General features: G+C 35.8%; 1 long non-coding RNA gene across 2 annotated transcripts; it reads right to left on the minus strand.

The window, feature by feature from the left end:
- Positions 1 to 448: 448 nt before the first annotated feature.
- LOC112710076 (uncharacterized) lies at positions 449 to 6,637 on the minus strand. 2 transcript variants are annotated; one of them, XR_003156649.3, is made up of 4 exons: positions 6,370 to 6,637; positions 1,610 to 1,969; positions 1,237 to 1,348; positions 449 to 1,141 (listed from the first exon to the last, which is right to left on the minus strand). It is a non-coding gene; the product is annotated as an uncharacterized lncRNA (long non-coding RNA). The 2 variants fall into 2 exon arrangements; XR_003156650.2 differs by having other exon boundaries at positions 2,794 to 6,633.
- Between the last annotated feature and the right edge of the window lie 8,357 nt (positions 6,638 to 14,994).

Here is a 14,994-nt window from a genome sequence, read left to right on the forward strand (position 1 = left end):
AGGATAATCTATACATACATGCCTTCATTGCAAGTTTCCTCCACTGCTCTAAGTATCAAATATTCAATCAATACAAAAAAAATCCTGAGTAGCGACAAATTTATTGTCCGATTCCTTAAATATATCCGACGATAATCAATTCACCATCGAATTCATCCTAAAAAATAATTGGTATAAATTTCATTGGTAAATATTTATTGTCAGATTTATTTCGTCCGACGATAATTACCGTCAGATTTTACAACAAATTACCAATTCAAGAAACCAATTAGTCATTGACAATTTTTTCTGATGATAATGTTAGTGTCAAAAAATGTTATTTCGTGTTATGTTACTGTCGAATTATTCTTACGGTAATTTTGACGGTGATGTCAATTTTTTTAGAATTTAAAATAAATGGTCAATTTTAATTTTAAATTAAATTTTTTTTCATACGATTAGTAGTCAATTTATAAATCATGAAAAAATTTTATTTAAAATAAATAAATAATATAATGTGCAAATTAAATAAAAGTCAAGTACACCAAATAAATATATGAAGTAATAAAATAAAAATTAATATCTACATATCCAAGTAGTCGTCGTCGTGAGTCCCATGACCTTGAGTTAGCAGTGCAGGAGGCGATGACGATATCCTTGTGCCACTAGCGCTACTGCTGTCACCTGCAGCAGGACCGCTGCCACCAGCAGGGTCGATGCCAGCGGCGCACATCTGGGTCAGGTACACCTCCATATGAGCTCCTGCATCCGCTCCAGTGACTCTCTAAACTCCAACCTGAACTCATCCATAGACGTCACGCGGGTGAGATCTCCTGATGTCTCTCCCGATAATTGTTAAGCTCCTGAGCCTGCTAGTGAAAGCTGCACTAGAGCTCCTGCACTTGGAAGCTTAAATCCACGCCTTCCTCGGGTTGGATGGCTCGACTGGTGGCGAAGCTTGACAACGGCCTCAACGTTGAGGTGCGGAGGCTACTGGCGAAGAACGACCCCATCCCAGAACGCGGTTCTTGTACGAGGCTGAGGCAGTCTCGCGCCAAACTGCATCGGGGTCAACGATTGAGATCACAGATCCATCGGTGACGTCCTCCCCACTTTGCTGAGACTGCTGAGTCGCGGCATCTAGTCTTTGTGTGTAGGACTTCTGTGCAATTAACACAAGTTATTATGATTAGTAAGACAGATATATAGTTAATCTCTAATAATTTTGTAGCAGAAGATAATCAAATGTATGTTTACTCGCATAATGGTTCTAAGACCGGTGATCAATAAATCTCGCTTTGTTCTCCTTCAGCGTGTGGGTGTACTTGAATGTCTCCGCTAATGTGACCTCATGTTCCAACGACTTTGACTTGAGAAAATTTCAGCAATAGCAAAAATCATAATTATGAAAACTAGAAAACAATAATCAACAATTCAAATCAACCTAATTAAATCCAATAAACAGGAATCAAGTTTCAGGAACTTTCAGTAATAATAAGTATCATAATCATAAAAACTAGAAAGCAATAACCATCAATTAACACTTAAATCAACTTAACTAGAAACAACTCAGGTAGTTTCAGCGATAACCATAAACAGAAAATACATGAACATTGAACATGCTACTTACCCCGTGCCGCCATCAGGCCAAATGCGCAACCGTATGGTGGGAGGTGGTTGAGGGGCTTCAGCTACTGTCATGTCTGAGACTAGACACACGAGGGCCGCGGCATCTGTCGCGAGTCGGCGTCACCGTGGATGCGGGCTGCTGAGCGGTCGGAGGCGGCGCCATCGTCGTGGACGGAGGCACGTAATTTGGGTTAGGGACCATGGGGAACGGCTGGTCCATTAAACCCCAACATGCGGCGTCACCGACGTGGTCAGAATAGAGGGAGAGGATCCAAAAGTCTCAGAGGTACCGGAAGAAATCCTCCCCCACCCTGACCACGACATGCAGCCTGATCCGCAGCAGCTCTGCCTATCGACATGTCTGTAAATAACAGTCATCAATACAACAATCAACACAATTAGACAATTCCAAACATTTCAACAATTCAAGACCTAGTGTATTAAATCTAACCTAATTTAATCAACCTAAATCCACTAAGATTAGAAAACTAACCCTATACTTGCTTTGAAACTAGTTCAAAATTGAAAGAGAAATTCTAATCAAACCTAAACTAAATTTAACTAAAATTAAACAATTAGCAAACAATCTCAACAATAATTTCTCAGCAAAATAGTCATCGACACAGTAATTAACACAATTAGACAATTCCAAACACTTCAACAATTCAAGACCTAATGTGTTGAATCTAAACCTAATTTAATCAACCTAAATCCACTAAGATTAGAAAACTAACCTTGAACGAACTTTAAAACTGATTCACAATTAAAATTGAAATTATAACCAAACCTAAACTAAATTAAACTAAAATTAAACAATTAGCAAATAATGTCAGTAATAATTTCTCAGCAAAACAGTCATCAACACAGGAAATAACAAAATTAGTGAATTTCAAACACTTCAACAATTTAAAACCTAATATATTGAATCTAACCTAAATTAATCAAACTAAATTACAAACCCTAAACAAATTCAAATTACAAACTCAAGAATCACAATAGCATACTTAATTACCTATGAACTAAGAGAAATCCTAAAAAAATTTTAATTTTACTCTAAATCAACCTAATAGCAAAAAGTAGTTTAACTAAACTAAATTACTAATGCAAAATTAAAATCTAATTAAACCATAATGAATTTAAAACAGAGAAAATTAAATTGAAAATTGACAAAATGACAAAATCAACCTCAGAGCAAGAAGAGTGGAGCAACGGTGGAGGTGGAGGTTGCAACGGTGGAAGTGGCTCGCCGGAGTGCACCTCGATGGAGAGAACGGCGGACGTCGCAGTGGTGGAGGCTTGACTTGTGGTGGAGGTTCTGCTTCCCCAAATCCACGTGGAGCGTTGAGCGTGGCTAGCGACAGAGGTTCTAGCTCGCTGAGAATGGTGGGGCGGCGGCGGCAGCGGGAGGGGGTAGAGAACCGGCGGCGGCAAAAGTGGAGGCAATGATGAGAGAGAGAGAGGGTGGTGATGAAGAGAGAGAAGCTAAGGAAAAATTCGAAATGGGGGAGACGAAAGTTCGCACTATCATTTAAGGCACGGTTACCGTCGGATTTATCGTCGAAAAAAATCGACGATAACGTTTTCTATACATCCAAAATACAACGTTTCACTAAATAAGATTACTGACAGATTTATCGGCGCCGCCATAATTTTTTTTCATCAAATATTATTGTTGACGTTACTATTGGAACATCAATTTCAACAATAATATTTGACAATTATGAATTTATAGTCAAATTTAATGACAAATTTGTCACTAATATCTGATACTAAATTTAACAATATATTCGATGATACTTAACGTTTTTTTTTAACTAATTTAAGGTCATGCTATATGCATGCTATCGCATAAATCTTTTAATTTGGGAAGAAAAATATTATATTTAGCTTAGAGCAGTAATCTTACTATTATCAATCCATAAACACTCCTACTTAGAATTAGAAACCTTCTTGTTGCCGCTGAGTTACATCTATTTATGTAATGAAGTGCGTATTATATAACCAAGTACTATAATATTTTAAGTTTATTATATACGATCATGATTAGTATGGATGCCAATGTTCATTTTTTTAAATTAGGCAAAAAATATTTTCAGAAGAAGAAATAATTTCATCCAAAACTTGTATGCCGTTTACAAAAGACATAATATGTAGTTCACAAAAGAAAATGGTTTAACATAAATTTAGTATTATATGAAAACATAAATTAAAAGCATGAAATAAAGACCAACTTAAGTTCAAGATAATTTTAAATGTAATTGATAATTAAGAGATTAAAATGAGCATTAAAATATTTATGGATCGAGGTGATATAAGTTGACTCATTTGGTCAATCTTCTAGTTGTATATTATTATTGCTCACATTTCAGTTATCGATTTATAACTTTCATGATTTGTTAATGCTATACTTGAAATCATAAATCATAATCCCAAATTATAAACACAATTATAAATCGTAAATCGTAATATCTATATTCTAAAACTTAAATCATATATATATTTTAAATCATAAATTATAAACTATAAATTCAAACTTGATTTTATTTTATTTCACTTTCAAATATTTTTTTTAATTTACTTAAATTTTGGATGCTTCTATTGTTTTTAGTTTTTATTTTTTACTTATATTTATTTATTTTTAGTTGTTGGTTATTTTTAAATTAATTGACTGAAATAATATTATTCTGCAGATTTGTTTCTTTTCATATATATCCAATGTTTTCAAAAATTCGATTCAAAATGATTTACTAAACAAATTATCTACTCTAATTTAATAAATTTATATGAGCAATACTATAAAATTAGTACAATTTTTTTATCAATTAACTAATAATATTTAAAAGTATTAATTAAAAGTATAGTGTTAGACTCTTAAACTAAAAATATTAGATTGTTAGTTAAAAGTACTGATGAATATAAATTAAAATTACTAGCTCTTAAATTTTTCGCATTTTATATTTATAAAAAGGTTAAATTATCCTTTTATAGTTTTTTTAAATTTATAATTAAATTTTTACACTTAAAATTTTTTTTAATTAAATCTCTATACTAATTTTTAATTTATTATTAGATCTTTATTAACAATAAATATTACAAAAATATGTTCATCCATCTTAAAGTACTAACTATTAATAAATATGTCTCAGTATATTTTTTAATTCAACTGTTTTTAAAATAATAAAAATATTATTATAAATTTAAAATAAGGATAGAGACTCAACTAAACAAATTTTAAATATAAAAATATAGTTACGAATACTAACACAATAATTTAATCTTATAAATTTAAAAGTTAATAATTTTTATTGATATAATATTATATAATTAAATACTTATGTTAAATTCTTTTACATTATTTGTACACAAAAATTAAATTCTAATAAAAATATAGATTAATATACATAAAATTAATCAATAAACTATAACTAAAATTACATCATCTCTATATTCAAAATTGTGAGCTCAAGTCTCATTTTTAACTTTAAAAAAAAAATATACACAAAATAACTAGTTATTATTTGCTTGAAAAAACAAAACGACTAGTTCCCGAGCATGAAAAGCGTGCAACTTTCTTCATTCATTCATTAATGATTTAATTTCTTCTAGTGATAAGAGATTAAAACTAAAATTTCATTTTAATTCTTTCAAGACATTCAATTTGGTTATGTTAGAAATGAGGTTAATGATTAAATTACATTCTCTATTTTACAAAATTTGTAAGAATAAATATTTCAGATATAGTTCTTTTTTAGACGCTGAGCTGGAAAATTATTTATCTTAATCTTGGCAAAACTTTTTGAAAGGAAGAAATTTTTTGGAGAAATACCTTAAATACCAAGTTGCGAGAACTGGACCGGTCAATAAATCAGTAAGGTCACTGGTTTAATGGTTTATTAGTTCGACCGAGGTTCAACCAGTTTAATTAAATATTAATTAAAATTATTAAAAAACTTAAAATAATCTTAAGTATATAAATTCAATAATTTTTAACTTAATAAAATTTAAAATTTCACATAATAAAGTATCAATTACTTAATATTAGAAGTTCACAAACAACTTTAAACATCAAAGTTTATAACTAAACAAAAAAACGTACATAATGACCAACAAAAATCATGAAGGCACCAAACATATTCATCATGAAGTAGCAAATATATTCAGAAGCAGCAAAACATATTCAAAATTATGAATAAATAACCTCAAAAAATCAAAAACAAAAATCATGAAGGCAGCAAATATATTCAAAATCATGAGTAAATAACCTCAGAAAATCAAAAACAAAAATCATGAAGTAGCAAAATAAATCGAAATCAGTAAATCAAACAGGCAGCAAATAATTTGAAATCACAAAATCAAGAAGGCAGCAAAATAAATTGAAATCAGTAAATCAAGCAGGCAGCAAATAAATCAAAATCAGTAAAGAATCAAGCATAGAACTCATAATCAGAACTCAGAAGGTAGTAAGTTCAAGCATAGAACTCATAATCATAACTCAGAAGGCAGCAAGTTCAAGCACAGAGCTCATAATCAAAACTCAGAAGGCAGCAAGTTCAAGCACGAAATTCATAATCACAAGGCAGCAAGTTCAGAGGGAGGCGAGATCAGAAAATCAAAATCAAGAAGCATAGAACTCATAAATCATAATCAGAATTAAGAAGGAAGCAAGTTCAAGCATAGAGCAGGGGAGCTCATAAATCATAATCAGAACCCAGAAGCCCAGAAGGCAGCAAATAAATCAAAAAGACAAGAACAGAGTCTTACCGGCGGCGAGTGAGGACGCGGTGTCGGCAACGTTCGGCGACGGTGAATGAGGAGGCGGGCTCGGCGAGCTCGGCGACGTTTGGCGACGAGGAGGTGGGCTCAGCGAGAAGCAGAATGCGGTGGTGGTCGCGGCTGCTGTGAATGGCTGTGGGTGGCTCAGTGGTTTCTGGAATTTGGAGCTTGGTGGCAATGGTGGGTGAATGGCTGAATGCACTTGGAAAGGGGAAAGGGGAAACTGATTAGGGTTAGTGGGTTACTGTACTGGGTTACGCCTTACGCCTTTCTCTTTTTTTTAAAGCCAAAATGACGTCGTTTGGCATCTCAGGTTGCAAACCATAAAACCGCCAAAAAATCGGACGGTTCTTCCGGTTCGTCGGTTAACCGCCGGTTCGACCAGTTTTTTCACCAGTTCTTTGCCAGTTAGTTTTCGACGTTACCCGGACCGACTAGGTGACTGGTTCTCGATTATTCCAATTGAACCGATCGGTCCGGTTTGGTTTTCAGAACGATGTTAAATACAAAATTTCTATACATAAATCCATCAGAATAAAAAAAGACTCATGGTTCGAAAATTGACCACCATTTTGCATTATAGTAAATTAATGTGGGGATAAGCCTCTTAGTTGGGTAGACAATTAATTACAGCAGAGGTGAAATGAAACCACCAATTCTTTATGGAAACCTTTCCACCAACCGCAGCTCAATAGATTCAGCAAATTTCTGTCATAAGAGAGAAAGATTCGATTATATAGTGCAACAACAATTCAGGAGAATACTCGGTGAAATCGGGTATAACATAGCATACAAATTCTTTCACTCTCTAGTGAACTCACTCCATCCTTAATATACAGACTTAGAAATGTAAAAAAAATTATGGAAGATGAAAGTGTCACCAAAAGTTAGACTATTTGCTTGGAGGCTAGCCCATGAAAATATTGCAGTTAAAGCAAAATTAAATAAGAGATTATCACAAGTTAACAGCCTTTGCCCTCCGTTGTCAATTGACGCCGGAGACATCGATACATGCCACTGTTTTCTATCCGAAAATTCTTCAAATTTATGATAGTTCACCAGTAGTAATCTCTATCCCCCGTGACCCTAACCTAAAACTTTGGGATTGGTGGAGTCATTTTTTGGAAGCTGAAAAATCCAAATATGGTTTTAGAGTAAGAAGTGACAAATCTGGTTGGCACTAGGGATGGCAAAACTTTTTGAGATGTGGGGATCACTGTAGGGACTGTCCTGAATAGAGATTCGACTGTGAAAAATTATTTCTGTAGGGTTGGGGATGGGGGATGAAATTCCCCCGAGACAGGCGCGGGGACTCGAGCGGGGATCCCCGCCCCGTCCCCGCTAATCTCCGAAATTCTAAATTTACTTAATTGTTCTTAATAGTTTATTTCTCATATATATTTTTTAGTCATTTCACATGCCATATATATATTTATAGAGCGAGAGAGACTCAAAATTTCTAATCCACATTTGCATAACCTTTCTTTAGTTTATAGATCTCCAACGTCATCCATACTCCATCCAACCTCCAAGCAGCCACCCCCTCGTCACTCTCCTGTCTCACCGCATTGTCACTCCTCACCGTTCCATCACCCTCACCGTTCCATCACCCTCACTGTGTCGTTCTCTATATTTGTGGCATTTCTTTCCACAATTCTGTCGTCGTGTCCATTCTCCTCTCTGATGTCGTGTCCCCCGCCTCACCATGACGTCTCCCACTGCGTTATTTTGAAAGTAACCATCTTGATGTTTGGACTGTTTGTATAAAATCTTGTTGTTTTTATATAGGATGGATACTTTCAACTCTATTCCTATAGAAATTAATAATTAGTCAAAACTATTAGAGATATGGGGAATGGGGTCCTGCAGAGAATAGAACTCTGTGAAAAATGGGAATGGAGAGCAATATTCTCTCACGACGGAGAATGGAAATGGAGATGGAGAATAAATCTGGGGTGGGGATGAGGAGTAGGGAGGCATCCCCCCTCCCCTGCCCCGTTGACATCCCTAGTTGGTATGGGATGCTTTAGTCTTTGAGAAACAACATCGAAAACCTGAAAAAATTCTATCCCAAACAATGTAGCTGGAGGGGGAATACTGGCATCACTAACATCTTGGTCCTCTTTCTTAGCGAACAATAACCTCTCTCTTGATATATATTTTTTCTTTCTTTTACCTATTAGATAATGTTTTCTTTTAGCATTTTATTTGAGAATGTCCCTTTCTTTTTATGTAATGTAGTCCACATGTAAACTTTTTTTTAGACAATAAAATAAAAATTTTGTAAATAAAAACTGAAATTTTAATAATATTTTTCAAAATATTCTTATTTAATTTTTAAATTTTTAAATTTATCTCTTAATTTTTATATTTATTTTAAATTAAACATAATTTAATCCAATATATTTTATACAAAACACAAACTTAATTTAGTATTTATCTTTTAATCTCTACTTTTCAATTTCTGTGTCTCTTTCAAACACAGCCTAATACTATTTCATTTCTTTTAGAGCTTATTTGAAAACTATTTAACGTGAGAAAAGAATTTATTTCTATTTGAAATTCAATTTTATGATTTGAAATGTTTGTAATATATTAATATAATAAAATTTAATTTTGAAGAATGTGAGAGTAGATTTGGAAATCAGATCCCTTTTAGAACCAAACTGGTGATCAAATCGGTCAGACTACTAGTTCACTGATTCAAACAATAAATCACTGGTTGAATCGATAAAATCGATTACACTTAAATAAAAAATAAAAATAGTCAAAAACTTAAAACTTCAAAATACATATCTTCACCAATATTTTAAGAACAACCAAATCTCAAATTTTAAAAATAACTAATACAAAGATAGATATAAAATTAGTTAGTACTACTATTTTAGTATCTCATTTGACACAATAAGGATAATAATCCATGAACTATTCCAAGGAGTGATTTCAAAGTCGGGGTATTGTTCTTCATCTGAAAAATGTGGAGTTACATCCTAATTGGTTTCATTTTGATTTGCATTTTTCACAGAATTATTAGCTCCATCATCATCTCCATCATCTTCCAAATCCAATTGATCTAGCATTATGAATAATGTTTCACAAATCAAGATCAAGAATAATATAAAACATTTTATAATGCATACCACAACTAAGAAGCTTCTCACAATATATACATAAGAATGGTTTTTTCAGATTCCACAACTTGTTTATAATGGTCCCATGCAAGATCTATTTGTGCTCTATTGTTGTTTTTTTTATTCCAATTGATGCATCAGGACTCAGGAGTTTATCCTTATTCTTGCGGGGATGGTGTTTCTGATAATGTATTCGCTGAAGCCATTTTAAAATAATATGAAATAGCAACGGTATAAAACAACAGCTATTAAAAATTCACATAACCTATTCTCTATTCCCTATTCAGCAACCCTAAATTCATAGCAACATCAATAAAAAAACTATAAACCCTAATAATCAAAACAAAAATATCAATCCGCGATTAACCTAAACATATTCATAATAAAAAGTTCAACAAATTCATAATCAAGAATCAATAAATTCAACTAGTTATAATTAACAATATAACATAAGCAGATTAATAATAAAAAATTTAACATCATTAATACGTTATTCACTCACTGAATCAAATTAAAATCCAACTAAATAACTACAAAAAAGAGATATAGAAAACGCAGAGAAGTGAGGACTGAGGAGACCACCAATTTGTCCAAGAGAGGACGCAACAACGACGATGACGCGAAGCAAGGAACCGCGACGAAGCAGGTTGCTTGCGAGCCAAAGACGTAATGACGCAGGAGAACCACAAAGACGACGTCGTCGGAAACGCACCGTGTCTGGTGAGACGAAACAAAGGACACGGTTGGCGGTGAGGTGAAGTGAGGTTGAGAGAGACTATAGTGTGATGAGGTGAGGAAGAGAACCTCCGAAAAGGGTTGGAGCGGGTACTAGGGACTGTGGTGCCGTTTAGGACATTAGGATTAGGGACTTCGAGTGTTTTTCTAAAATAAAAAACCAAAACAACGTGATTTTAGTAAAGGAAAAAAAGAATTTTGAACTGGCTGGTTACACAAAACTGCCAATTTGTCGATTTTAATCAAAATCGAATGGTTTAATTTAGTTCTATCTAGTTCTTTATCTCTGTGATTTTAGGAGTAAATCCCCAAATTGGTCCATCAGATTGAGCCTGTGTACCAATATTACCCCTGACTTTTGAAATGCTCTAATTGCACCCTCCAGATTGAGCTCCGTACAAAATCATGGTCCTTCCACTAAATTCCGGCATGACTCAGCAGCCGGAGCGCTGAGCTGGCTGCTTATGGTCTACGTAGGCAGCCTTAAACGACGCCGTTTTACCTAGATGGTGTTAATGAATCAGGATGATGTCATTTTGCCTTGGAGGGGAATTAAAAGGTTGCTTGGGGAGAGGGTTGATCATTCGTTAGTCTTTCTCTTACTTCTCTTCAAATGTTTCTTCTATCTTTCGTCCAGAGAATGTTGTGATATTAGGGCACGTTCTGGTTAGTGCATGACTGAGTTCATTAGCAGGAGAAGGAAGGATGCCACAGGTACGAAGTTGTTGAAGCAGAAGGTATCGTCATCGTCAGCTACAACAAGGTTAGTAATACAATGTGTAGTTGAAGTTTAAAATTTTTTTTGGGTTTTCATTGATGGCTCTTCATGTGGTGTGTTGATTGAAGGAGAGTTCATCTTCGTTTGGTGTTTTGTTTAGATTTCTATGTTGTTAGGTTTTTTGTGGTTATGCTGTTAGCATGGGGTTTGGGTTGCTTTGTTTTTTTTTTATGTTAAGAAGGGTTGTTTCCTCTAATGATACAGTTCTCTAGTTATGGTCAGAAGTTAGTGTTGCATGTGTTTAATTTGTTTGTTTACTTATCTCGTAAATGGATGAAGTACTAGACATTATGTTTCATCATGGAGGAACTTTTGAAAAGGGTGTGAATGGAAAGATTGGTTACTATCCAGACAATAGAAACTGCCTTGGTGATGTTGAGGTGGATAGGCTGGATGTATTTTACCTGAGAAACTATTATAAGGAGCTAGGTTATGACAGAATGAAGGAAGTCTGGTGGCTTGTACCTGGAAAGAGTATAGGGGAGGGATTGAGGAAGTTAAAGAGTGATGCAGATCTAAGAGAGATGTGTGAGATGGGTTCACAGAATGCGGGTCTTGTTGATATCTACATTGAACATGAGGTTTCGTCACCTGAACTGATAGAAGGGAAGGAGGTTCTGGTATACATTAATGATCAAGTAAGGGACCTTGGGACGCAAGCTAAGGAAAATATTGCAGCTGCCCCACACGATGGTGCTAGGCCAAATGATGAAAAGAATCATACTGCTAATGTGAGTCGACCTAGGGAGGAAGGGGTTAAAGCATCTGTTAAGGTGCCGATTGAACAAAAACTTAAAAAGAAGGCCAAGAACACTCCGAAACCAAATCAAACAAAAGTTCATAGGAGGTATTGCCTGAGGTCTACCACTGGGATAGGAGGCACAAAGGCTCAGAAAAGGGGGCAGGGTAGCAAGATCCCAGTGATGTTGATGTCCTCTAATTCTGATGATAGTTCAGAAGATGAGCCCTATAAACCAGTAAAGAAAGACATCTCATCTGATTCATATGTTGTAGACCCTGTTCCTTCAAGTAAGGTAAAGGGTAAGAAGAAAACAAGTAATAAGAGTGATTCACAGGATAAAGGTAAGGGAAAGAATAAGATGAAGGAGAAGATTTATGTTGATGACGATGCTTATGTGGAGATTAATTCTGATGTTGAAGTGGATTTTGGAAAAGTAGGAATTGATAAGAATGATGATTATGATGCATACGATCCTGGGACCGATTCTGATGGTGCCAACTCTTGGCATTCATTGGAGATGAAAACCCCACCCAATTCTGAAGACAAATTAGAAGAGGAGACCGGCTCTGATGAGGTGTTTCCAGTTTTTAGAGAGGGGGCTAGGTTCGGGGAGCTTCACTTAGAGTTTGGAATGAAGTTTAATACGAAGTGGGATTTTAAAGAGGCTGTTAGGGAGTACACCATCCAGGAGGGAAGGCGTATTCGATTCAATAAAAATGATAGGAAGAGGCTTAGGGCAGTTTGCAAGGTGAAGGAATGCAATTGGGTTATCTTTGCTTCCAAGGACTGAGACGATACTTGCTGGCAGGTGAAGACTTTCAGAGATGATCATAGCTGTGCAAGGGAGGATAAGAACAGAGCAGCTAATCGTAACTGGGTTGCTAGTAAGCTGGTGAAGAAAGTAAGAAAGTATCCTAACTTCAGGCATTGTGATGCAAACACCTTCTTCAAGACCAAGTATGATCTGTCATTGAATAGGAACTCGATCTCAAGGGCACTATCTAATGCTAGAAACCTTGTATATGGTGATGAAAAGGCACAGTATGCAATGGTGAAGGACTATGGGTAGACACTGCTGAAAACCAACCCGGGTTCAACTGTCCAAATTTGCACCATTCCACAGCCAAACGATGATGTCATATTTGAGAAAATGTATGTGTGTTTAAGTGGCTGCAAGAATGGATTTAAGGCAAGATGTCGTCCACTCATTGGACTTGATGGTGCTTTCCTGAAAACTGTCTTTGGAGGGCAGATTCTATCAGCTGTTTGGCAGGATGCAAACCACCACATATACATCATTGCATGGGCAATTGTGAAAGTTGAAAACACTGCCAACTGGAAATGGTTCCTGAAACTATTGCACACAGATTTGGGAGATTACAAGACACATGGTTGGTGTTTCATTTTTGATATGCAAAAGGTACATGGCTACTAATCCTTTCTAATTTAGTTCCTGTTTGGTTGCCTTCACTATATTATAATATATTGGATCATGTAAGAGGCTTGCTGATATTGAGTAGGACTATTTTAGATGCACGATAGCAAAAATTAGGGACAATTATGGTGCGTTTAATACAAAGTCAGGGACTAATATGGTGAAAATATTAGAGGTCAAGGTCTATTATGGTGAAAATATAAAAAGTCAGGGTCTAAGACGATGAACATATAACTGTGTATTCTACAAACTTCTCTCTGCTGTATCTGAGTTAATTATTATTTGCATCCACTCTGTATTGTAGGGACTCATAAATGCAATACAGGAGGTGATGGCCAATGTGCATCACCGTTTCTGTGTATGATATTTGTGGAGAAATTTCAATAAGCAATGGAAAGACCTGGAGCTAAGAGGCTTGCTGTGGGATTATGCACGAGCCACAACCTTTGAGGAATTCAGGGAACATATGGAAAAGTTGAAGCGGCTAAATCCGAAGGCATAGGCATACCTAGAAAAATGGCCAACACATTATTGGACAAGATCTCAATTCAGTCACAAGCCAAAGTTAGACTCAATATGTAACAATGCGTGCGAAGTATTCAACGCAAAGATTAAGGAAGGTAGGAGGAAGCCTATAATCACACTGTTGGAAGAGGTTAGGATGTTCGTAATGAGGACGATGGACAAAAGTAAAGTGAAGTTGGATAATTATGTGGGGATACTTCCCCCAGTGATCAAGAGCATACTGGAGAAGCTGAGGAAGAAATCTAGGCAATGGCAACCAATCTGGGCTGAAGACACCGGATATGAGAAGTCTGAGGTACATGGACACCCTACACACCATGTAGTGGATTTGGGGAAAAAGCTATGTACTTGTCAGCTTTGGATGCTAACAGGTAATGTATTAAACTATTACTTAATTATTTAAGTACTTTGCCTAGTGAGTCTAATTAACTATGCACCTAATTGTTATTGCCGATTATGGTGATGTAGGAATCCCATGTGTGCACGCATGTGCTGCTATTGCTAGGGTGAACAAGTGGCCAAAGAATTTCTGCCACAAGCTCCTCATAATGGAGTCCTACAAAGTCACTTACTCCCACCACATAAATCCTTTACCTGGCCAACAATTATGGAAAAGATCTGAGGCCAACAGACCATTGGCACCTTTGGTTAAGAGAAAACTTGGACAGCTCCAAACCAAGAGAAGGAAGGATGCGGATGAGGGGGTCAGTATAGCAAAAAATCAAAGCCAACCACCACTCTGAAGAGACAGCTATGACCATTCACTTGCAAGTATTGCTTGCAGAAAGGTCATACAAAAAGAGGGTGTGAGAAGAAGAAGGCTGCTGAAGCTGCAGAGGTTGAGAAGAAGAAAGCTGTGGAGGCTGCTGCTAAAGACCCTAAGGCTGCTGCTCAGAATGTCACTACAACTGCCTCTGCGTCAGCTACAACAACTACTTCCAATACACCTCAAGCTGCAAGTGCCTCTGCTACTACTACAGACTCTGGAACTGCAACAGTGTCTGCTACTGCTACTGCATCTGCCCATGCTTCTGCCACTCTTGTGGAAGTAGATGTCCAGCAGGCTGAGATTGATTTGTCTCAGCCCTCATACTCTGAAGCTGAAAACTCCCAAAAAGTATTGTCTTTAATAATACTTCATGTAATGTGTTTTTATTATTTGTATTATTTTCTAGGCCTTATGTAAGGTATTGTCTGCATTGCAAGAGCATGAACAAAAGAGGAAGACACCTACAAGATCTGGGAAACTGCCACTTAGAAGAAGGTC

This window comes from Arachis hypogaea, chromosome 9, assembly GCF_003086295.3.
Source record: "Arachis hypogaea cultivar Tifrunner chromosome 9, arahy.Tifrunner.gnm2.J5K5, whole genome shotgun sequence".
Classification (NCBI taxonomy): domain Eukaryota; kingdom Viridiplantae; phylum Streptophyta; class Magnoliopsida; order Fabales; family Fabaceae; genus Arachis; species Arachis hypogaea.